General features: G+C 37.4%; 1 protein-coding gene and 1 non-coding gene across 3 annotated transcripts in view; one reads left to right on the top strand and one right to left on the bottom strand.

Annotated features, from left to right (window-relative positions):
• Window positions 1-26,857, bottom strand: part of CTNNA3 (catenin alpha 3) — a 1,912,303-nt gene that overhangs the window by 1,862,916 nt on the left and 22,530 nt on the right. The window contains exon 1 of one of the 2 annotated variants that reach the window (XM_086381633.1): window positions 19,531-19,646. The exons of the other annotated variant lie outside the window; for it this stretch is intronic. The gene's annotated coding sequence lies outside the window, so the exon portion shown is untranslated. Of the gene's footprint in view, window positions 1-19,530; window positions 19,647-26,857 lie in introns of those variants that run through there. 2 annotated transcript variants of the gene reach the window in all.
• Window positions 1,888-2,030, top strand: LOC147343030 (small nucleolar RNA SNORA67). Its single transcript, XR_015157234.1, has one exon. It is a non-coding gene; the product is annotated as a small nucleolar RNA SNORA67 (small nucleolar RNA).

Genomic DNA, 26,857 nt, shown 5'->3' with positions numbered 1-26,857 from the left:
TTATATTTAGGTCTTATGTCCTTCTTGTTGTGAATGGCTGGCTAGTCTAATGGCCCTCCAAAATAAAGAAAAAAGTTGTAATTCAATTTCTTTTTTTTTTTTTTCTTTCACATTGTGGTTTTAATTTGCATTTCCTGGAGTACCTTTTGTATTTTTTTTTTTTTTTTGCTTTATTTATTTATTTTTTTTTTTATTAAGTTTATTAAATATTTTTAAAAAAAATCACAATTTCTGATTTAACTGAAAAGTAAGACTATATATAAGAATTTTGTAAGATGACCTAATTACCCCTCTTCTGATACCACACATTTTAAGTTATTTTATAAAATGACAGTTCACACTAAAAGCTCATTCTTTTTTCACAATGGCACACATTTTCAAAATTGCAGGTAGGAAGAAAGGACAAAAATGCCCCATGGTTATTCTGTGTAGCAATGCCTTTCAACTTAAAGACATTTTGTATAAAATTATACCAGAAGTGAGATCCTATCTCATATAAGCCCAGCTTGAAGTTTACCTGCCTGTTATTTAAAAAGTCAAAGGTCTAAACTGGTCCAATTGAAATCTAAGAAGAAGATAATCTAGTATGTGAAATCTCAGAGAAGCTTTCACTGGTTCACCCAGGACAAGAATAACTTGCAGTATACGCATCGAGTTTAAACAACCAGGGCAGAAGTAACATGCCCTTCACATACACCTTGAAAGTGACAGTAGCTTTCGTTGCTGCAGGTCCAGTGGGCCTATGGGTCAATTCCACTCCATAATATTATAAGACAGCTCAAATGTATGTGAATTCTCCTAAGGTCTGGTATTTTTGAGAAGCAGAGAACAAAAAAGAGAATAGCAAAAAAAAGAAAAAAGCAGAATTCATATCAACCTCAATTTGAAGACAAAAAAAGTCCCATTTCTTCATTTTCTGATTACTCACAAATAAAACCCTGCTTATCAAAACAGATAAAACAATGCCATTCTCCCAGATCGTCCCACTCTCTCCCTCTCCCACAGAGTCTAAAAGACTGTTCTATACATCTGTGTCTCTTTTGCTGTCTTGCATACAGGGTTATCGTTACCATCTTTCTAAATTCCATATAAATGCATTAGTATTCTGTATTGGTGCTTTTCTTTCTGGCTTACTTCACTCTGTATAATAGGCAAAACCACAGTCTTTGAAAACACTACATTCATTTTTCCATAAATCTATTAATATATTTGCAAAAACCAGTGATTTGCAACTGTTTTGAGAATTCCAGATTTCTTCTCTACTTCCAGGATTTCCATTCTTCCATACTCTCTTAAAAGAAGTTTTAAAAGTCTGTGCCACTATTTGCAGTAGCCAGGACATGGAAGCAACCCAAATGTTCATCAACAGAGGAATGTATATGAAGATGTGGTACGTATACAATGGAATGTTACTGGGCCATAAAAAGTAACAAAATTGTGCAGTTTGCAGAGACTTGGATGGACCTAGAGACTGTCATACAGAGTGAAGTAAGTCAGAGAAAAACAAATATCATATAATATTGCTTATATGTAGAATCTAGAAAATGATATAGATGAACTTATTTGCAAAGCAGAAATACAGACACTGACATAGAGAATGGACACATGGAAACCAAGGTGGGAAGAGGGGTGGAATGAAGTGTGAGAATGGGATTGACGTATATATACTACTATGTATAAAATATTAGATAACTAATGATAGCCTACTGTATAGCACAGGGAACTCTGCTCTGTGGTGACCTAAATGGGAAAGAAATTTTTAAAGGTGGGGGCGGGGGGACATATGTATATGTATAGTTCATTCAGTTTGCTATATAGCAGAAACTAACACATGTATAGTGGTAAAGCAATTATACTCCAATAAAAATTAATTTTAAAAAAAGTCTGATCCAAGTTTATTCCCTCTTCGAAGGGGGCCACTAGTGCCCCTCTTTTGGAAAGTAGCAACTTGGAATAAAATCTGGCAAGCCTCTGGTTTCTGAGGGAAGGGGATGTTTATTTCCTTTTCCTTCCTTTGACCGTGTACATGTATGCTTAATTCTGGATAGACTTGTGCTTTCTCATTCACACACTGAAGCTCCTTTCTTTCTTGACATAGGCCAGAGGCATCGATGTACAGCAAGTTTCCTTACTCATCAACTATGACTTCCCCACCAACAGAGAAAACTATATCCACAGAATTGCTCATGGTGGATGTTTCGGCCAGAAGAGTATGGCTATTAATATGGTGAGAGAAGAAGACAAGAGGACTCTTTGAGACATCGAGACCTTCCACAACACTTCCACTGAGGAGATGCCCCTTAATGTTGCTGACCTCACATGAGGGGGGTTGTTGTGCTACCTAGCGCCAGCCAGGGATCAAACCTTGGAGGGGGCCAAGAAGCAGCAGAAGTGAGGAGGGAAGGGAACCAAGGGATGGACATCTTGCCATTTTTCTTTTTTTTTCTTTGACTCTTTGAACAAATGTCACTTTTTGAGGCAAAAAAAAAAAAAAAGCCTCTGCCAGAATCATCCATCTAACCATCCAAGTCCACCATTTTACTACTACTTGTTAAAATTTTCTCCAAGAACTCTGACTATATACCTGTTAGCCATATTTAACTATTTCTAATCCCACATAGTATTTGTTTCTATAGTAAATAAAAGACTTTCTCCTCTGGGTTCCTTCTGACCATTCTTCCCCAGTGTCTTTTGCTAGCTCTTCCTTATCTACATGCATGTGTGTGCATTCTAAGTCGCTTCAGTCATGTCTGACTCTGTGTGACCCCATAGACCATAACCCACCAGGTTCTTCTGTCCATGGGATTCTCCAGGCAAGAATACTGGAGTGCGTAGCCATGCCCTCCTCCAGGTAATCTTCCTGACCCAGGGATCAAACCTGTGTCTTACATCTCCTGCATTGGCAGGAGTGTCACCTGGGAAGCCCTCCTTATCTGCTAACTCCTGTTAACTACAGGTCTTACCCCAAGTTCCACCCCTTACATCCTATTCATTGCTCACATTACATTGTTCTTTCAGAACAATATCATCCTGGATTTTCGATTCAACTTAGAACCTCTGATTCAACTGTCCAGACCTCTCACCTAAGCTTTAGAGCTCCTAAATCCACTCCCCACTGAGCTGTCTCACAGGCACCTCAAAACTGAACTCCATGATCTTGTCCTCAAAACCTGTTACCACCATCTTCAGTTCTGATCTGGATTAATTACATCATCACATAATGGGAACTTGCATCCAACCCAGTAATTGGAAGGTCATCTCCAAATATTTTCTTTCACTTTGCCTCTCTCTTCACATCAGATTAGCAGGAAAATTACGTAACTTCTATTCCCTTAACTCTTCTTATATTGGCCATTTCCTCTCTATTAGCATTGGTACTTAGTTCAAACCATGGTTAGACTTACTTAGACTTTCCAATGATACCCTAACTGATCTCCCTTCTAGTTTTTCACAACCTCCAATTCACCCTCCAAACTATTCCCAAGGTGATCTCTTTAATATAAAATAAGATAATGTTACACTAATCCCCTGATTAAAACCGTCAACTGTCAAATATTCTTCTTCTGAACACAATAGAGTTTAGGCTCCACTGAATGACTCAAGGCAATTTGGCCTTCCTTATCTCTCCAGCTTTTTCTCTTTCTTTGACCCACTGCCTCCCTGTATTCCATCCATGCTAAAGAACTTGAAGTTCTCTAAATGGACCATACTCTTTCATGGCCCTAAATTTCTATTCATTCTGTCCCCTTTGTCTGGAATAATCCTAATATCCACTCAATAAATGCTTGCTCATCTTCCCAACTTCAGCTCAAACAATCTTCTTTACATCTTAATACACACACACACACACATAAGAGCATACACGCTCATAGAGGAGGTAAGCAATGCTTTACTCTGCACCCTATACAGATCTCTAAGAGAATCATCATCATCCTACCATCTCCTAGGATTTATTATAATATATAGTAGAATAAAGACATGTTTATGACACTTCCTCCCATCAAAACTGATGGAAGACAGAAAAACCCAAAATTAAACCTTTATCTTCAAGGAAACTTGTCATTATCCAAACTTACAAATAAATGAAAGAAAGAAAGAGAGAGAAACAAAAGAGGAGAGAACCCAAAAAATGCATATAAATACGGATTAATGAAGGAAACAGAGGAAGAACTCGGTGAAATAGTTATTTGTTGTTGTTTTTCAGTTGCTAAGTTATGTCCAACTCTTTGCAACCTCCTGGCCCACAGCACACCAGGCTCAATAACCCTCAGGAGACATACTGTCTCCTGGAGTCTGTGCAAATTCTTGTCTATTGATCCTATCTAATCATCTCATCCTCCATTGCCCCCTTCTCTGTTGCCTTCAATCTTTTCCAGCATTAGAGTCTTTTCCAATGAGTTGGCTCTTCCTATCAGGTGGCCAAAGTATTGGAGCTTCGGTTCAGCAACAGATTTTCCAATGAATATTCAGGGTTGATTTCCTTTAGGATTGACTGATTTGATCTCCTTGCAGTCCAAGGGACTCTCAAGAGTCTTCTCCAGCATCACAATTAGAAAGCATCAATTCTTCAGCACTCAGCCTTCTTTATGGTCCAACTCTCACATCTGTACATGACTACCAGAAACACTATAGCTTTGACTATATGGACCTTTGTCAGCAAAGTGATGCCTCTGCTTTTTAGTATGCTGTCTAGGTTTGTCATAGCTTTCCTTCCAAGGAGCAAGCATGTTCTATTTTTATGGCTGTAGTCACTGTCCACAGTGGTTTTGGAGCCTAAGAAAATAAAATCTGTCATTTCTTCCACTTTTTCCCATTCTATTAGCTGTGAAGTGATGGGACCAAATGCCATGATCTTAGCTTTTTTAATATTGAATTTCAAACCAGTTTTATCACTCTCCTCTTTCACCCTCATCAAGAGGCTTTTTAGTTCTTCTGCACTATCTGCCATTGGAGTGGTATCATCTGCATATCTGAGATTATTGATATTTCTCATGGAAATCTTGATTTCAGCTTGTGATTTAACCAGTCCAGCATTTCACATAATGTACTCTGTATATTAGTTAAATAAGCAGGTGACAACATACAGCTTTGATGTATTCCTTTCCCAATTTGGAACCAGTCAGTTTTTCCATGTCCGGTTCTAACTGTTGTTTCTTGACCTACATACTGGTTTCTCAGGAGACAGGCAAGGTGGTCTGGTACTCCCTTCTCTTTAAGAACTTTCCACAGTTGTGAACCACACAGACTTCAGTACAGTCAATGAAGCAGAAGTAGATGTTTCTCTGGAATTCCCTTGCTTTTTCCATGATGCAACAAATGTTGGTATTTTGAGCTCTGGTTCCTCTGCCTCTTCGAAGCAGAGGAACTCAGCTTGTACACCTGTAAGTTCTCAGTTCAGGTACTGCCGAAACCTAGTTTGAAGGATTTTGAGCATAACCTTGCTCACATGTGAAATATGTGAACATATTTCACATGTGTTCATATGTGGACTCAAATACACACACACACACACACACACACACACACACAGAGATACACAGGTGTTTACAAAATGTCCTCACTTTTAAAAAGAACTCAAAGAAGAGTTACAAAATTCAAAAAAGAGGCAAAAGATCATAGGGAATAAAAACTTGAAGAACTCAAAAAGCAAATAGAAGCAAAAAACAAAACACTACAGGGTCTTCCCTAGTAGTTCAGTGGTTAAGAATCCAGCTTGCAATGCAGGGGACATGGGTTCAGTCTCTGGTCAGGGAATGAAGATCCCACATGCCACAGGACAACTAAACTCAGGCACCACAACTACTGATTCCTCACACCACAATGTAAGAATCTATGCGGTACAACAAAGAACCCCAAATGGCACAACAAAGATCCCATATGCTGCAACTAAAATCCAATGTATCCAAATAGATAAATAAACATAAAAAATAAAACAAAAAGTGAAACACTACAAGGATAAAAGTAACATTTTCACTTTAGTTCAGTTGCTCAGTCATGTGCGACTCTTTACCACCCCATGGACCACAGCACACCAGGCTTCCCTATCCATAATCGACTCCCATGGATTGCTCAAAATCATATCCATCAAGCCGGTGACGCCATCCAACCGTCTCATCCTCTGTCGTCCCCTACTCCTCCTCCCTTCAATCTTTCCCAGTATCAGGGTCTTTTCCAAGGAGTCAGTTCTTCACATTAGGTGACCAGAGTATTGGAGCTTCAGCTTCAACATCAGTCTTTTCAACAAATATTCAGCACTGATTTCCTTTAGGATTGACTTGTTGGATCTCCTTACAGTCCAAGGGACTCTCAAGAGTCTTCTCCAACACCACAGTTCAAAAGCATCAGTTCTTCAGTGCTCAGCTTTCTTTATGGTCCAACTCTCACATCCATACATGACTACCGGAAAAACCACACCTTTGACTAGACAGACCTTTGTCAGCAAAGAAATGTCTCTGCTTTTTAATATGCTGTCTAGGTTGGTCATAGCTTTTCTTCCAAGGAGCAAGCATCTTTTAATTTCATGGCTGCAGGCATCATCTGCAGTGATTTTGGAGCCCAAGAAAATAAAGTCTCTCACTGTTTCCATCGTTCCCCATCTATTTGCCATGAAGTAATGGGACCAGATGCCATGATCTTAGTTTTCTGAATGTTGAGTTTTAAGCCAGCGTTTTCTCTCTCCTCTTTCATTTCATCAGGAATCTCACTTCCTCTTTGCTTTCTGCTATAAGGATGGTGTCATCTGCATATCTGAGGTTATTGATATTTCTCCCAGCAATGTTGATTCCAGCTTGTGCTTCATCCAGCCCAGCATTTCACATGATGTACTCTGCATATAAGTTAAATAAGTAGGGTGACAATATACAACCTTGACCTACTTCTTTCCCAATTTGGAACCAGTCCATTGTTCCATGTCCTGTACTAACTTTTGCTTCTTGACCTGCATTTAGGTTTCTCAGGAGGCAGGTAAGGTGGTCGGATATTCCCATCTCTTGAAGAATTTTATGCAGTTTGTTGTGATCCACACAAAGGCTTTGGCATAGTCAATAAAGCAAAAGTAGATGTTTTTCTGGAACTCTCTTCCTTTTTCTATGATCCAACAGAAGCTTGCAATTCAGTCTCTTGTTCCTCTGCCTTTTCTAAATCCAGCTTGAACATCTGGAAGTTCACAGTTCAGGTACTATTGAAGCCTGGCTTGGAGAATTTTGAGCATTACTTTGCCAGCATGTGAGATGAGTGCAATTGTGTGGTAGTTTGAACATTGTTTGGCATTGCCTTTCTTTGGGATTGGAATGAAAATGAAAAGTCAAAGAGTAACATTAGAAGCATCCAATATACATGGACAGAGAGTGCATTAGGAAAGATACAGGACAGACCAGTAAAATCACTTATCAAAATAGATGGAAAAACTCAAATACTCATCTTTCCTCATCTTTCATAGCAAGGAATCAATAGATATTGTTTAAAGTTGACTGTAATTTAAAACAATTTCTCATTCAAGGAAAAATAGGCAAATATTCCTTAAGTATATAAAAAGCTGCCCAACTTTGTTCATTATCAAAGAAATACACATTAAATCTACTCTGAGATACAATTTCTCACCTCGCAGATTGGCAAATATCCAAAATTTAGATAACAACCTCTGTTAGTAAAGCTGTAGTGTATCAGACACCCTCATAAACTGAGTGTGGTTATGCAAAATGTTGTTCCTACAGAGGGTGAATTTGCAATATATATATATAGGCTTTGACCCAGTGATGTCACTTCTGGAAATCTATCCCCAAAATGAAAACTATAACATAACATTTGTAAATCAACTATACTTCAATTTTTAAAAATATATATTATCTCTTTCAGAAAATCTGTGAGAGTAACTATTAAAATTTTTTAAATCTAACATATGCCCAAGGCAATTCTTTGCAGCAATATTTTTAAAAGGAGAGGAAACAAAGGAAGGAAGGAAGAGGACACTATGTATGGTATATCCACACAAACAAATACAACCTAGCTGTATGAGGAAGTTCTCTCCATATGCTAATATGGAGTAACTTTTCATAGTGAAAAAAGAAAGCAAGGTTCAAAACAGTGTTTATAGCACGGTACCTTTACATAAGAAAATTGTAAAAAAATTAGACAGACCTTTGTTGGCAAAGTAATGTCTCTGCTTTTTATAGTAGAGCCTGAAGTCAGGTAGGTTGATTCCTCCAGTTCCATTCTTCTTTCTCAAGATCGCTTTGGCTATTCGAGGTTTTTTGTATTTCCATACAAATTGTGAAATTATTTGTTCTAGCTCTGTGAAGAATACTGTTGGTAGCTTGATAGGGATTGCATTGAATCTATAAATTGCTTTGGGTAGTATACTCACTTCACTATATTGATTCTTCCAATCCATGAACATGGTATATTTCTCCATCTATTAGTGTCCTCTTTGATTTCTTTCACCAGTGTTTTATAGTTTTCTATATATAGGTCTTTAGTTTCTTTAGGTAGATATATTCCTAAGTATTTTATTCTTTCCGTTGCAATGGTGAATGGAATTGTTTCCTTAATTTCTCTTTCTGTTTTCTCATTATTAGTGTATAGGAATGCAAGGGATTTCTGTGTGTTGATTTTATATCCTGCAACTTTACTATAGTCATTGATTATTTCTAGTAATTTTCTGGTGGAGTCTTTAGGGTTTTCTATGTAGAGGATCATGTCATCTGCAAATAGTGAGAGTTTTACTTCTTCTTTTCCAATTTGGGTTCCTTTTATTTCTTTTTCTGCTCTGATTGCTGTGGCCAAAACTTCCAAAACTATGTTGAATAGTAATGGTGAAAGTGGGCACCCTTGTCTTGTTCCTGACCTTAGAGGAAATGCTTTCAATTTTTCACCATTGAGGATAATGTTTGCTGTGGGTTTGTCATATATAGCTTTTATTATGTTGAGGTATGTTCCTTCTATTCCTGCTTTCTGGAGAGTTTTTATCATAAATGGGTATTGAATTTTGTCAAAGGCTTTCTCTGCATCTATTGAGATAATCATATGGTTTTTATTTTTCAATTTGTTAATGTGGTGTATTACATTGATTGATTTGCAGATATTGAAGAATCCTTGCATCTCTGGGATAAAGCCCACTTGGTCATGGTGTATGATCTTTTTAATGTGTTGTTGGATTCTGATTGCTAGAATTTTGTTAAGGATTTTTGCATCTATGTTCATCAGTGATATTGGCCTGTAGTTTTCTTTTTTTGTGGGATCTTTGTCAGGTTTTGGTATTAGGGTGATGGTGGCCTCATAGAATGAGTTTGGAAGTTTACCTTCCTCTGCAATTTTTTGGAAGAGTTTGAGCAGGATAGGTGTTAGCTCTTCTCTAAATTTTTGGTAGAATTCAGCTGTGAAGCCATCTGGACCTGGGCTTTTGTTTGCTGGAAGATTTTTGCTCTTTAGTTCTCTTCATTTTCTGCCATACGGGTGGTATCAACAGCATATCTGAGGTTACTGATATTTCTCCCAGCAATCTTGATTCCAGCTTGTGCTTCATCCAGCCCATTTCACATGATGAACTCTGCAAATAAGGGTGACAATATTCAGCTTTGCCATTCCCAGTCTGAAAACAGTCCACTGTTCCATGTCCAGCTGTACCCGTTGCTTCTTGACCTGCATACAGATTTCTCAGGAGGCAGGTAAGGTGGTCTGATATTCCCATCTCTTGAAGAATTTTATGCAGTTTGTTTTGATCCACACAGTCAAAGGCTTTGGCATAGTCAATAAAACAGAAGTAGATGTTTTTCTGGAACTCTCTTGCTTTTTCTAGGATCCAACAGATTCTGGCAATTTGATCTCTGGCTCCTCTGCCTTTTCTAAATCCAGCTTGAACATCTGGAGGTTCTTATACTGTTCACATACTGTGAAGTTCACATACTGTTGAATCTCCTAGCTTGGAAAAACTTGAGCATTACTTTATTAGCGTGTGAGATGAGTGCAGTTGTGTGGTAGTTTGAACATTCTTTGGCATTGCCTTTCTTTGGGATGGAATAAAAACTGACCTTTTCCAGTCCTGTGTCCACTGCTGAATTTTCCAAATTTGCTGGCATATTGATTGTAGACTTTGACAGCATCATCTTTTAGGATTTGAAATAGCTCAGCTGGGATTCCATCACATCCATTAGCTTTGTTCATAGTGATGCTTCCTAAGGCCCACTTGACTTTGCATTCCAGGATGTCTGGCTCTAGGTGAGTGATAACACCATCGTGGTTATCTGGGTCATTAAGATCTCTTTTGTATCATTCTTTTGTGTATACTTACCACCTCTTCTTAATATATTGTTTCTGTCCTTTATTGTGCCTATCTTGGCATGAAGTGTTCCCTTGGTATCTCTAATTTTCTTGAAGAGATCTCTAGTCTTTTCCATTCTATTGTTTTCCTCTATTTCTTTACACTGATCACTTAGGAAGGCTTTCCTATCTCTCCTTGCTATTCCTTGAAACTCTCCATTCAAATGGGTATATCTTTCCTTTTCTCCTTGTCTTTCACTTCTCTTCTTTTCTCAGCTATTTGTAAGGCCTCCTCAGACAACCATTTTGTCCTTTTGTATTTCTTTTTCTTGGGGATGGTTTTGATCACCACCTCCTGTACAATGTCACGAACCTCTATCCATAGTTCTTCAGGCACTCTATCTATCAGATCTAATCCCTTGAATCCATTTGCCACTTCCACTGTATAATTGTAAGGGATTTGATTTAGGTCATACCTGAATGGTCTAGTGGTTTTCCCTACTTTCTTCAATTTAAGTCTGAATTTGGCAATAAGGAGTTCATGATCTGAGCCACAGTCAGCTCCTGGTCTTGTTTTTGATGGCTTTTAAAGAGCTTCTCCATCTTCGGCTGCAAAGAATATAATCAATCTGACTTCTGTATTGACCATCTGGTGATGTCCATGTTTAGAGTCGTCTCTTGTGTTGTTGGAAGAGGGTGATTGCTATGATCAGTCATCATCTTGGCAAAACTCTGGTAGCCGTTGCCCTGCTTCATTTTATACTCCAAAGCCAAATTATTCCAGGTATCTCTTGACTTGCTACTTTTGCATACCAGTCCCCTATGATGAAAAGGACATCTTTTTTGGTGTTAATTCTAGATCATTTGGTCTTCATAGAACCATTCAACTTCAGCCACTTTGGCATTAGTGGTTGGGGCATAAGCTTGGATTACTATGATAGTGAATGGTTTGCCTTGGAAACAGAGATTCTGTTGTTTTTGAGACCGCACCCAAGTACTGCATTTCTGACTCTTTTTTTGACTTATCAGCGTTATTTCATTTCTTCCAAGGGATTCTTGCCTACAGTAGTAGATATAATGGTCATCTGAATTAAATTAACCCATTCCAGTGCATTTTAGTTCACTGATTCTTTAAATGTTGATGTTTACTCTTTCCATCTCCTGTTTGACCATTTCCAATTTACCTTGATTAATGGATCTAACATTCCAGGTTCCTATGCAATATTGTTCTTTACAGCATTGGACTTTACTTTCAGCACCAGACACATCCACACCTGGACATTGTTTCCACTTTGTCTCAGCCTCTTCATTCTTTATGTAGCTATTTCTCCTGTCTTCTCCAGTAGCATATTGGGTACCTACCAATCTGGGGAGTTCATCTTTCAGTGTCATATCATTTTGTTTTTCATACTGTTCATGGGGTTCTCAAGGCAAGAATGTTGAAGTGGTTTGCCATTCTCTTCTCCAGCAGACTATGTTTTGTCAGAACTCTTCCTGAATTCTAGATCATTATCTGTCATCTGATTGGATATCCACAAATAAATCCAACATCCCAAACTAAAAAAAATAAAATAAAATAAGGATAGTATTTTTACTCTAATCCTAGAGAGATAGCCTCTAGGACAAAAAAAAAGTCAAAGTAATTTTAAACTACATTTAGTATTCTTATTATATATATGTGTGTGTGGTATAATGGGCTTCCCAGGTGGTGCTAGTGTAAAGAACTTCCCAATGCAGGAGATGTAAGAGGCATAGCTTCGATCCCTTGGTTGGGAAGATCCCCTGGAGAAGGGAATGGCAGCCCACTCCAGTTTTCTTGCCTGAAGAATGCCATGGACAGAGGAGCCTGGAGAGCTATAGTCCATAGAGTTGCAAAGAGTCAGACACGACTAAAGAGACTTAGCACGCATGCATGTGTATAATATATATATATTCTTATTATATGTGTATACACATGTTGTCGGAGAAGGCAATGGCACCCCACTCCAGTACTCTTGCCTGGAAAATCCCAGGGATGGAGGAGCCTGGAAGGCTGCAGTCCATGGGGTCGCTGAGGGTCAGACACTACTGAGCGACTTCACTTTCACTTCACATATGTTGTTGCTCAGTCACCAAGTTACGACCGACTCTTCACAACCCCACGGACTGCAGCACACCAGGCTTCCCTGTCCCTCACCATCTCCTGGAGTTTGCCCAATTTGTGTCCATTGCATCAGTGATGTCATCCAACCATCTCGTCCTCTGTCATCCTCTTCTCCTTTCCAGTGAGTCAGCTGTTCACATCAAGTGGCCAACGTATGTATACACATACATGAGGATAAAGCAAATAAATAATTATATTCACACTATTAGGAAATAAGATTCCAGAATTTAAAAAAAGAGAAACAGATGGCCAACAGGCTCATGAAAAATGTTCAATATCTCTAATCATCAGAGAAATACAAATTAAAATGACAGTGAGACACCACCCAACACCTGTCAGAATGGCTATCATCAAAAAGAATGTAAATAACAAATGTTGGCAAGGATGTGGAGAAATGGAACCTCTGTATACTGTTGGTGGGAATATAAACTGGTAAAATCACTTGGGAAACAGTATGGAGTTTTCTCAAAAACTAAAAATAAAACTACCATATGATTCAGCATTTCCACATGTGGGTATATATCTGAAGAAAATGAAAACATTAATTTGAAAGGATTCATATACAAAAAGAACTTAACGACCCAAATAACCACAATGGTGTGATCACTCACCTAGAGCCAGACATCCTGGAGTGCGAAGTCAAGTGGGCCTTAGGAAGCATCACTATGAACAAACTAGTGGAGGTGATGGAATTCCAGCTGAGCTATTTCAAACCCTAAAAGATTATTATGTCAAAGTCTGCACTCAATATGCCAGCAAATCTGGAAAACCCAGCAGTGGACAAAGGACTAGAAAAGGTCAGTCTTCATTCCAAACAATTGCACTCATCTCCCAAACTAGCAAAATAATGCTCAAAATTTTTCCAAGCTAAGCTTGAACAGTACGTGAACCAAGAACTTCCAGATGTTCAAGTTGCATTTAGAAAAGGCAGAGGAACCAGAGATCAAATTGCCAGCATCTGCTGGATCATAGAAAAAGCAAGAGAGTTCCAGAAAAACATCTACTCTGCTTTATTGACTATGCCAAAGCCTTTGACTGTATGGATCACAACAAACTGTGGAAAATTCTTCAAGAGATGGGAATACCAGACCACTTTACCTGCCTCCTGACAAATCTATAAGCAGGTCAAGAAGCAAAAGTTAGAACAGGACATGGAACAACGGACTGGTTCCAAATCGGGAAAGGTTTACGTTGAGGCTGTATATTGTCATCTTGTTTATTTAACTTATATGCATTATACATCATGCAAAATGCCAGGCTGGATGAAGCACAAGCAAGCTGAAATCAAGTTTGCTGGGAAAAATATCAATAACCTCAGATATGCAGATGACACCATCCTTATAGCAGAAAGCGAAGAGGAATTGAAGAGACTCTTGATGAAAGTGAAAGGGGAGAGTGAAAAAGCTGGCTTAAAACTCAACATTCAAAAGAAGAAGATCATGGCAACCAGTCCTATCACTTCATGGCAAATAGAGGGGAAACAATGGGAACAGTAAGAGACTTTATTTTCTTGGGCTCCAAAATCACTGCAGATAATGACTGCAGCCATGAAATTAAAAGATGCTTGCTCCTTGGAAGAAAAGCTATGACCAACCTAGACAGTATATTAAAAAGCAGAGATATTAACAACTAAGGTCTGTCGAGTCAAAGCTACGATTTTTCTGGTAGTCATGTATAGATGTGAGAGTTGGACCATAAAGAAAGCTGAGCACTGAAAAATTGATGCTTTTGAACTGTGGTGCTGGAGAAGACTCTTGAGAGTCCCTTGGACTGCAAAGAGATCAATCCTAAAGGAAATCAGTCCTGAATATTCATCAGAAGTACTGATGCTGAAGCTGAAGCTCCAAACCTTTGGCCACCTGATGTGAAGAACTGACTCATTGGAAAAGACCCTGATTCTGGAAAAGATTGAGGGCAGGAGGAGAAGGGGACAACAGAGGATGATATGGTTGGATGACATCATTGACTAGATGGACATGAGTTTGAGCAAGCTCCGACAATTGGTGATGGACAGGGAAGCCTGGTGTGCAGCAGTCCATGGGTTCTCAAAGAGTCAGATATGACTGAGCAACTGCACTGAATGTACTTCAAAGTTCATCAAAGAATTATTTACAATTGCCAAGATACAGAAGCAACCTAGGTGTCCATTAACAGATGAACGGATAAAGATGTGCTATAGATATTCAAAAGAATACTGCTGCTGCTGCTAAGTCGCTTCAGTCGTGTCCGACTCTGTGCGACCCCATAGACGGCCTCCTACCAGGCTCCTCTGTCCCTGGGATTCTCCAGGCAAGAACACTGGAGTGGGTTGCCATTTCCTTCTCCAATGCCTGAAAGTGAAAAGTGAAAGTAAAGTCGCTCAGTCGTGTCCGACTCTTAGTGACCCCATGGACTGCAGCCTACCAGGCTCCTCTGTCCATGGGATTTTCCAGTGGGGTGGGTGCCATTGCCTTCTCCCAAAAGAATAATATCTAGCCATAAAAAATGAAGTTTTGCTAATTGTAATAACATAGATGGACTGAGAGAGTACTCTGCATGGTGAAATAAGTCATACAGAGAAAGACAAATACTGTATATTATCATTTATATGCGGAATCTAAAAAATAAAACAAACGTGACTAAAATGAAAAAGAAACAGAGTCACAGAAATAGCAAACAAACTAGTGATTACCAGTGCTAACAGGGGAGGGCTCCTGCCCTGTAAATAGGCTACAAGGATACATTTTACAGCACAGGAAATATAGCCAATATTTCAAAATAACTACAAATGGAGTATAATCCATAAAAAATTTTGAGTCACTATGTTGTACACCTGAAATTAATATAATATTGTAAATCAACTATGCCTCAATATAAAGAAAAAAGATGCAAATGTAAAACCAAAAAATTTAATGATCTCATTATATATGTTTCCTTTTCTAAAAAATATCTACTTCTTTTTGTATGTATTCACAACCATCCAAAAAAAAAAAAAATGGGCAGCGATGGCAATCTGGTGCATAGTTTGTGTTCCCTAAATACTATTTTTCACTAAAAGGACTTTGGTGAAAAGGCTGATCAAAGATCTGGTGCAGGAAATGTACAAAATGAGCCTAGAACAACTTCTTGAGCTAAGAATCAAGGTTTTGGGTTTTGTCCAAAGCTTCTTGTTGTTTCATCACTAAATTGTGTCTGACTATTTTACGACTCCATGGACCATAGCCCATCAGGCTCCTCTGTCCATGGGATTTTCCAGGCAAGAATACTGGAGTGGGTTGTCATTTCCTTCTCCCAGGGATCTTTCCAACCCAGGGATCAAACCACGTCCTCTTTTTGGGAGGTGGATTTTTTTATCACTCACCAAGCAGGAAAGCAATCAAAAGGCTAAGTAAACAATTCAAAGGGGTTCTCAGTGGCCAAAATCAGAAAATTTGAGCATCAAAAGAATAAAAATTACAATACACTGAAACATATCGAACATATAAAAATTCAAAAACAAAAACTCATTGGTCACCTTTCAAAGTTGCTAGAACACCATCTTATTTTTCTGAAAATGGGTAAATAATGGGAAATAATCAAGCATTTTCCTGATTTCCTGATATGAACTATACTTCTGACTAATGAAATAGTAAGGGAAGCGTTCTTCTTTATAAATGATCCCAACTGATAAAACTAACAAATAGGGGACTTCCCTCGCAATCCAGTGGTTAGGAGTCCGCCTTCCAATGAAGGGGACATGGGTTTGATCCCTGGACATGGAACTAGGATCCAACATACCACTGAGCAACTCAGCCCACACAGCACCACTACTGAACACGCGCACTCTAAAGTCCGTGCTTTGCAACAAGAGAAGTCAATTCTCAGAAACTAGAGAAAAAAGCCCACGTGCCACAACGAAGACTTGACACAGCCAAAATTTTTAAAAATAAAATAATTAAAAATAAAAACACAAAAAAAATTAAAAAACAAAAATGTAAGCATTTAAAAAAGAATTATAGAATGATAAAGTCGCCATTTACAAACCCTTAAAAAATAATAGACTATACAGGAATTACCAGTATGAAGGCTAAAATCATTAGGTGACTGATTAACTGGGAACCACGAGAATCGGGCTTATTGTGCGTGAATGCACTGATCAAGCTTAACATTACCAAAAGTGAGACAACCCAGGCTCATGTAGTAAACTTTATATTAAATGGATACTTGACTTTCAACAAAGATATCACAGTAACTCAGTGGAAAAAAAAGATAGTCTTTTCAACAAATGGTGCTGAAATCACTGAACACCTATGCATAAAACAGGTAACTTTTTGGATTGATTCAAATAGAAATGTTCTATTTGATTATGGTGGTAATTATATGATTGTGTGTAATTGTCAGAATTCATCAAACTATAAACTTAAAAAGAGTGAATTTAATGTATGTAAATTTTTCCTTAATAAATCTAACTTTTAAAAAATCTTTTCTGTTCATCTCTTACCTCACTGACACTGAAAATATTTCCAGATTACTTCAGTTACTATATAATTACAGATTTATATTGATATCCATTGACTCTATAAGCAGTTAGCAGATTTCTCACTAGGATCTCTGAATTAATGTTTTCAAAAGCTAATTTGTTTTCCTTAAGCATTCTTGACCACTCTGGTAATCACTCAGTTTCTTTGATGCCAAAACCTGCAACCCACTCCAGTATTCTTGTCTGGAAAATCCCATGGACAGAGGAGCCTGGCAGACTACAGTCCATGGGGTCACAAAGAGGTGGACAGGACTGAAGCAACTTAGCACAGATCTGCTTCGGGCTTCCCAGGTGGAGCTAGTGGTAAAGAATTCATCTCCCAAGCAGGAACTGCAGGAGACACAGGTTCGATCCCTGGATCAGGAAGATCCCCTGGAAAAAGAAATGGCAACCCACTCCAGTATTCTTGCCTGGATAATCTCCATGGAGAGAGGAGACTGGCGGGCTACAGTCCATGGGGTTGCAAAGAATCAAACACGACTTAGAACTAAACGACAATAAAACCCTACTTAGTATCTTAAGAATATTTACTTCCCAGGTTTTAAACCTATGTGTCCAGATTATCCACAATGTCATGTCATGCAGCTGATGTGTTACAGAACTCTAAGTCAACCTGCATATGTCTTTACAAAAGTACAAAAACAAACAAAAAAAAAAGCTTTGAGTATTTTGTTTCTGTAGTGCTTTTTGTAAAAGATAACCACTTCTTATTTATTTTATTTTTAACAATGGAATAAAAAAGGAAGCCAAATCATTGTCCCTGACTCACCATGTTAATTGAATATCTGAAGATATCACTGAAAGATACTTAGCAAAATGTTAACTGTTACACTTTTGTCCTTTTTCAATACTATTGGGTGAAAGCAGTGAACTTCTAAGCTTATTCACTTTTACAGGCTGGGTTTAGCATGGTGTGCAGCTCAGAGCCCAGAGTCTTCAACACAGTAGTTGGTTTTTGAGTATTTGAAGATCAAAGTACATTAAAAAGTCCTACCTCTGAATTCCTTCCTCCTACCCAACAACTTTTTCCCACATTAAATGGATCTAGTTAATTTTGACCTAACAGAAGCTGAAATTCAAGTTAAATGTATAACCAAATTGAGTGAAAGAAAGAAAGAAACTAATCTCACTTATAAAAACCTATTCAGAAAAAAATTTAAATACCAGGACTAGATTCATACAAAATTGCCAAATATATTTTATTTTAACATTAGCTTGATTGTATCTGTTCTAATATGTAGATATATGACCTTATTTAAACAACTTCTTATTGTTTCCAAACAACTAAGCCTCTTTAATCTTTCTTCTGAATTAAGTAACAGACCAAATTCCTTTCTGCTCCTAGAAAACTTAGAGCCACACTTATGCCTACATAAATCAGTGTGTGGGCTAAAAGGGCAGCAGTTCTCTAGTTTTTTTTTCCACCAAAACACAAGTGATATTTAAAGTATATTTAATATTCACCATCCAGCATATGTTCCCCACTCTGCACTGTGACCTTTGGTAAAGAAGACAGCTAGTTTGCATGAAGGTCCCCTGTAAGACTTCTATATATAAGCCTATATTTTCTCTCCCATCAATCTACCATACACCCGTGTCATAAAACCATAATCAAGAACTGCGGCAGCTCAGCCTTATTTCTGGCTCTGTTTTATATCTCATGCTTATTTTTCTTTCTACTTTCACCCCACTTTTAATTTCTCCTGCCGGGGTCCAGCCCCGGCTGATCCAGGGTCTTGAATTTCACATATCCTTACAAGTCACCTTGAATCCTTTCCAGAAAAAGGTAAGGAGTAAATAATCATTCTATATATATATATAGATATAGATATATAGACAGATATAGATATAGATATCTTCTTGTTTACCCTAGATAAAGCCTTAAAACTTCAAGTCCTTGCAGCCTCTTAACTATCCTCTACCATATTAAACACACAGCATCAAAATCCACAAGTTCCTATATTTTCACTTTTATTAATTCTCTTTTTAAAATATTAAGGCAACATACAGAAAATACTAGAAAAGTATACATGTCCAACCTAGGTTTAGAGCTTCATATAGAAATTAAATTGTCTGCACGAAGAGCCTGCTTGCTGCATAACTTTTATGTCTAAAGAATGTAAAGCTTCCAGTGTCTTGTATACAGTTACTCAAACAGTAATAGCTCAGCTAATAGGAATTTTTTTAATGCTTTGATATAAGACTACTATAGCTTGGGCACTGGCACATGAAAATTTGTTTTAGCACTATTTTTAAAGCCATTAATAAATACTTCAGATAACAGAACTCAGCTTGAGCCTCTGCTCAACTGAGTCTGCCTCAATTGATGTGAAAGAAAAAGTATGTAAGAGAATCACATTTCTATTTATAACAGAAATGACTGCTAATCGACTTGGAAAAGTAGATATTTATAAAGCTGGAGTTTTCATAAAGTAGTTTAGAGTTTAGTGCTATTAAAAGGAAATTAGTTATAAAAGTAATAAATACACAATACAGTAGTTTCTACTCATCCCATTTTATAGAAATAATATCTTTTAATTTCCCCCAAAGTTATCTAACCAAGTAACATATAACTTATAATTAGGATTTGCCTTAGAGCAAAGTTTGATTTTAAAAAGTTTGACACTTCACTCACCTACTGCAGGACAGAGTATTGCCCATACACAGATACTAAACCAACTGTCTAAGCAATTTCTTGTGTTTAGAAATTCAGTGCCACTATCATGGCTCACAATTTGGCTTATGATGCATTTGTAAGCAAACAGCCTGACAAGTACCCTAGTGTATTTCAGGATGACTGACAGGACACAGTGGCTCAAACAGGAAAGGGGGATGGGTGCTCTTAAAGCAACATACCAGTGAAAGGCAATATTAAACAGTAGAATCAGATTGAAATTATATTTTTCAAGTTTGCAATGAAATAACAACATATTGTGTAATAAAAGCTTTTAAATATAACTTCTCATGTCATCATGTGCCCCAAACACTGTAAATTCCAAAGTGACTTTTAGAATTTAAAATATATTTTAAATGGACGAGCAAAAGGACCTACATAATAGCCAGGGAATTTTGTTCAGTATTATGTAACAACCTAAATGGGAAAAGAATTTGAAAAAGAATAGATATATGTACATGTATAACTGAATCACTTTGCTGTACACCTGAAACGATCACAATGTTGTCAATCAACTGTACTCCAATATAAAATTAAAAGTTAAAGAAATAAAATATAGAAACAAATTTAAAACAAACATGCTATATGATACTTCCATGTACTTACCGAACTTCCAAATTACATAAGAGTATTTCCATTATTTTTAACAGAAATTAGGTCAGGGTACCCAGAGAAAAGTTCTCAGGGTAGGGTTTTTTTGGATTTTTTTTTTTGCCACACCGTGAGGAATCTTAGTTCCCGGACCAGAGTTGGAACCCATGCCCCCTGCAGCGGAAGCATGGCATCCTAGCTATTGGACCACCAGGGAAGTCCTGAGAAAAGCAGTTCTTATCTCACCTCGAGATATTTGCCAGTCACTGTTACAACAGTAAGTAATAAAAGTAATTTAAATAGCTTGGATTATTCAAAATTGTTATTGAAGATGGACATAAGGAGATCTATGTATTTTGCCTCTGCTGTGTTTCTTTCCTGTGACCTACTTCCATGGTTAAAAAATAAATCATCAGGTTAGGAAATTTCAATTATGGGTATTTCCATATTAGTTTCACTTGGAAAAATATTTATTTAAGTGATACATTGACTTCATTATTCACAGTTACAATTTTTCCTATATTATCTTACAATATTCTGCACTGCTCAATCCTTTTACACAACAATCATCCCTATTTTTAAAACAAAAAAATAAAGCCATTCATTTTTAAACGCAATTCCACATTTAGCCAGCAGAGGGTATCATCTGATCCTGAAAGGCCACAGTATTGAGTCCAGTGACATTTAATACTTGAACTAGGAACTGAAGTACACCATCTCAACTTTGCCTATTAATAATACTGTGTCTAGCAATATTCCATTGTTTTGCCCATATTAGTGTTTATTACTTCTCATCTGTGACAAATTATTTTGTTACATTATTTCCTCCTCTATCAATTCAATCAGATACATCAGAATTGGGTTCAATCATCAGGATGACTTTCTACAACTCTAGATTTTCTGAGACAAAAGAGCAAACAAAAACTCTATGTAAAGTTTCCAAGCTCCATTAGAAAATCCAAAAATAAATTCCAAAATATAAAAATAAACTGTACTACAAAGCAAAATAATTTTTCTTCAAAATTACATATGATATTTGTAAACCATTTAGTATTTTCTAATTGCCCTGTTTAATATTTGCTAACTGTCCATTTTATAATAGGAGCTATAAAGTAATTTTAGAAGATACATTTCTTGTTATCACTGCGTTATTTCTCATGAGCATGCAATGTTATGACTGTAACAAAGTCCTCATACAAGCTACAAATTATTTCACAATTTAATACCCATTTCAGTTTGGAAAGGCATGGGCACTGATTTGCCTGATTTATTCTAAAAATAAAGATTTTACTATATAATTAATTAAAATCCAGCTTCCCAAGTGGCTCAGTGGTAAAGAATCCTCCTGCCAATGCAGGAGCCACAGGAGACGTGGTTCAATCCCTGGGTCGAGAAGATCCCCTAGAAAAGGAAATGGCAACCCACTCCCTATCTTGCCAAGATAATCCTATGGACAGAGGAGCCTGGTGGGATACAGTCCATGGGGTCTCAAAGAGTCAGACACGACTGAGCATGAATGCAGACCCAGCTAAAATCATTAACTACAACAAATTTATCTTAACCAAAGATACAAATTTTCCATGCTTCTCTAAAACTATTATCACAAACATCAAGTCTACTATTAACAATGGCAAAAATAAGACAGATCTAGAGGCTCAGAATGATCTCTCTTGTTAGGCTCGCAGGCTTGCCACTAGTGACATATCCTTTATACTAAAGAATTAAATTTTCCAAAGAGAACAGAAATAATCACTCAGTTGTGATACAAAATAGGAAATTGCAATTTATTGAAAAGAGAATTCTATTCCTTATAATGAAAGCAACTTTAGAGTTCTTCACTCTGTAAAATCACTTTTAACATCTGAATATAGCTGTTTCTTTCCTCATGTAGTTATCATGGTGGCCATGTAAAAATTATATTTCATTTGGAAATAATAACATCCTGTTATTGATTTTTTCATAAAATTTTGTAACTTTAATTTTCTAAACTGATATATTCTCTATAATACAAAATCAACACTTAAAATTCTTTCTCAAATTAACTTAGAAGAAAGCATCCAGAAGGAAACTGAAAAGTCTGTTTTGCCAGTAATTTGCTTATCATTTTCACCTATCACCCACACATTTTAGAATATACAGATAACTAATTTTTTCTTTCTGTCCTCAGTTTCCAACCCTGAGTTTCATTCCCTGATGCAGGAACTCCTGAACTCTGTCTCATTAAATGATTTCTGTTTTTGCCAGGTGCCTTAAGCACCTACATGTAAAGTCCTTGTTAGATTCTACTTGTGGCTTAAAAAAAAAAAAAAAAAAAAAAACCTTTTTAAATAATAATGCTTTGGTAGGGAGGGAAGACTGAATGATTAGTCAATGCTGCTGCTGCTGCTAAGTCGCTTCAGTCGTGTCCGACTCTGTGCGACCCCAGAGACGGCAGCCCACCAGGCTCCCCCGTCCCTGGGATTCTCCAGGCAAGAACACTGGAGTGGGTTGCCATTTCCTTCTCCCATGCATGAAAGTGAAAAGTGAAAGTGAAGTTGCTCAGTCGTGTCCAACCCTCAGCGACCCCATGGACTGCAGCCTACCAGGCTCCTCCGTCCGTGGGATTTGCCAGGCAAGAGTACTGGAGTGAGGTGCATTGCTATAGATACTACTTATTTAAAATAATCCTTTTTACTTTTAACAAAAATGCCTCCATATAGTTTATGCTCTATTTTAAATTTTTATACACTTTTTATATAGTCTATCTTGAAAACAATGTATTACCTCCCTATTGCAGTAACATATTATTACTCATAACATATGGCTCATAACATAATATTCATACCAATAAGCAAATCTAGAGCAAGCTCTACTCTGACTACAGTAGGCATGATAAGTTTGGGGTATGAGTAGCATGTGCAAATGGGTATTCACATAGGCAGCTGGAAATTCAGAATCCTGCAACTCAGGAGAAAAATCAAGATATGATAACTATGCATTTGTGTTATGCCTTAAACTATGAGACAAGAAGAGCTGTCTCATGGCTGAGTAAAGATAAGGCATCAAGAACCCACTAAGGGTAGGAAAAGAAGGGAAGTAATGAAAACATAGGCAGAAAGGCAAGACAAACTTCAGATTCAAGCTCTGCTTTACTCTGCTTGGTCTTGTTCACACTGACTCCCATTTACCTTGGTTTCTTCATGTGCGATGAGACCTATAAAGTTGGTATAAAAGGTAATTACTTATAAAATTACTCATAGAATCCAATGAAGTACTAATTACAGTATTAAATAATTCATTAGTCAATTATTGTTATTTTGTGGAAGATAAATTTCTCATTGTGGAGTTCTACTTTTCCAAATCCAAATACCATTGAATCTTAGAAAACTACTGTGAGAGATACGAAGTAGATTGCCCATCTGATTTAAAAGTTGGTGAAGAGTCATTAAGTTCACACATTTTTATTTACAAATTAAATCCATTTCACCATTTCTACCCCATGCATGTTAATAATTTATAATTAAGTAATAAGGAATCATGGTCATTAAAATGGAAGTGCTTAACAGCTGCTTCCAAAGTTGTAACAAATGCTTAATAAAAGCAAAACATACTAACACATATTAATTAATTATGTATGTTATCTGGAGAATTGAGTATGAGATGTTTTAAGGATAGAATACAAAACTAAAAGCAAAAGAATGACAGTAAGCTTAAAAAGAATAAAATAAATAAACTTCTGTGTCTTGTTCCCACATAAGACATGAAATTGTGCCAATTTGCTTCATTCCAGAGAAGGGAGCCAGTCAGTCACTGAGGGCTATATTTGAGAGAGAAGAAGGAAATCCTTTCTTCCACTCTCTGTTTCCAAAGATAATAACAGAAGACCAGAGCATGATGGATTTCACTACCAAGTAGCCACATTTATTTTACTCATGCTCTCACTGACCCTCTAAAAGTCAACTCTTACTAATTTTGTATTATGGAACACAAGGAAAAAATATGTATAAAATTCATTTTTCAAAACTTACAATATCCCTAAATTATCTTAAAAAGAACTGCTATCATCCCTAAACTTAAACTGTAGCACCATTCCTATCAGTCCTTCAACTGTAGTGAAAAGAATGGTGCTTATCACAGAGTAAAGAAAAATAATTAAACTCAGTCATTAACATAGTGAGTCACTTTTTTTTGGCTCTAAATAACCCTGCCCACACCTGCACAGGATATGTAAGAGACATGGATCTGATCCCTGATTCAGGTAGATCCCCTGGAGGAGGGCATGGCAACCCACTCCAGTATTCCTGCCTGGAGAATTTCATGGACATAGGAGCCTGGTGGGCTACGGTCCATAGAGTGTCAAAGAGTCTGACATGAATGAAGCGACGTAGCACACACACAATTAACCCTCCCCAATAATCTGAATAACCCACACAGGCGACAAGACTCATCCCGGCTTTATTCCTCCCAGGTCTTGAATACAAAGAATTAGACTGACCCAATCAATCATGCTCCTCAGTTAAAGTTCAACTCATGGAACTGGTGGGAAAAGCCTGGGGTTGTTTTTGTTGTTGTTATTGTTGCTCTCATATTCTATATCCTTCAGTATCAGTTCCATTTCACCCCCTCATTCTGATAGGTATCCAATCTATAGTAGTTAGTGTTGGCAGTTTTCCAATCAACTTTCTGTGGCTTTTTCTACATTTTTTTATCTTTATAATGATACATGTCTTTACAATGATAAATCACCTTGTGTGTGTGTGGATTTTTTAATTTACACAAACAGTATTGTAATTACTATCTCTTTCTACTTCTCAATCTCTCTCTCTCTCTCTCAGTCTCTCCTCTTAACATGACATTTTCACGGCCTACTGCTGTCGAACTATACTTGCAGCTTAGCTCATTCAACACATAGTCTCATCTCCCCCTTGCCTTTCACTGCTATGGACACAAACAAGACTAGATTTCCCAGCATTCTTTGCAACTCAGAATGGCATAAGACGGAATGAGATGACAGAATGAGATGTCACCTCTTGCTTTACCTATAAAGAGGTAAAGCAACGTTGCCATGGCCCTTCACCCTTCCTTCTGTTATCTGTGGTATAAAGCCTAGACACCAAGCAGTCTTACTGCAAATCTGAGGAGGAAAGATGACAGAGCAAAACCACAGAAAGAGCTTGGGTCATTGGTTGTTATCAGCTTCGAACTTCCCATCTATAGATTTCTTATTATTTGAGAAAAAGAGGAGTTCTCAATTAATATAATTGATTTCATTCTTTTATTTTGCATTCGTAGCATTCTATTTTATATTTTATTTTGCATCAGATGCATTTATAATGTATTTCATCTGACCATATGCCTATCCAAGTATGTTTAGGTAGTTTCCAACTGTTTAGGAAACAATGTTATAATATAATAAACATTCTCATACAAGTCTGTGTACCTCTCCAAGAGTGCCTCTATATAATTTATATATACACATATATATATGTGTTCTGCTGTGGGTTGAATTGTGTCCTCACCTAAATTCATGTTTATATCCCAATACTCTGTACCCCAGAATATGGCTTTATAGGAAACAGGGTCTTTAGTGATGCGATTAAGTTAAAATGAGGCCATTATGATGGGCCTTAATTCAATAAAAAATTTAGTCACTCAGTCATGTCTGAGTCTTTGCAACTCCATGGAGTGTAGTCTGCTAGCTCCTCGGTCCATGGAATTCTCCAGGCTAAAATACTGGAGTGGGTAGCCATTCCCTTCTCCAGGGGATCTTCCCAACCCAGAGACTGAACCTGGGTCTCCTGCATTGCAGGCAGATTCTTTACCATCTGAACAACCAGAGAAGCCCAATTCAATATAAGTGGTATCCTTTTAAGAAGAGAGGTGTGGACACAGATACCCACAGAGGAATGACCATATAAGGATATGCGAAAAAACTTGGCCATTTGCAAGTCAAGGAGAGAAGCCTTAGGAAAACACACGCACACACACATCTACTGACACCTTGATCTTAGACTTCTAGCCTTCAAATTACGAGAAAATAAATTTCTGTTGTTTAAGCCTCCCATCATGTTGTAAGTTGTTATGGCAGCACTAGCAAGTAATACAATTCAGAAGTAGAATTTCTGGGTCAGAATGCATGTGAGTACTCAATTTCAACAAATATTACCAAATTGGTGTCCAAAATAATATTAGCAGCAGATCACATGGATTCACATGTGTCCCCCACCTCCTTACCAGAACAAGAGACTTCATGACATTTCAACTTCTGCCACCATGAGAGGTACAAAGTTGATCTCACTGTCATTTTAATTTTCATTTCTGATTACCAATGTAATTGGTGATCTGTTTTAGGTTGATTAGCTAGCCATTCAACACTCCTTCTGTGAATTGCTTATCTATATATTATTTTAATTTTATTTTATTTTTAAACTTTACAATATTGTATTGGTTTTGCCAAATATCGAAATGAATCCACCACAGGTATACATGTGTTCCCCATCCTGAACCCTCCTCCCTCCTCCCTCCCCATACCATCCCTCTGGGTCGTCCCAGTGCACCAGCCCCAAGCATCCAGTATCGTACATCGAACCTGGACTGGCGACTCGTTCCATATATGATATTATACGTATTTCAATGCCATTCTCCCAAATCATCCCACCCTCTCCCTCTCCCACAGAGTCCAAAAGACTGTTCTATACATCAGTGTCTCTTTTGCTGT

Source organism: Bos grunniens, chromosome 28, assembly GCF_055505025.1.
Source record: "Bos grunniens cultivar Pamir isolate PY7600 chromosome 28, Bosgru_T2T1.0, whole genome shotgun sequence".
NCBI classification, from domain to species: domain Eukaryota; kingdom Metazoa; phylum Chordata; class Mammalia; order Artiodactyla; family Bovidae; genus Bos; species Bos grunniens.
This window is presented reverse-complemented; position numbering and strand designations above follow the sequence as displayed.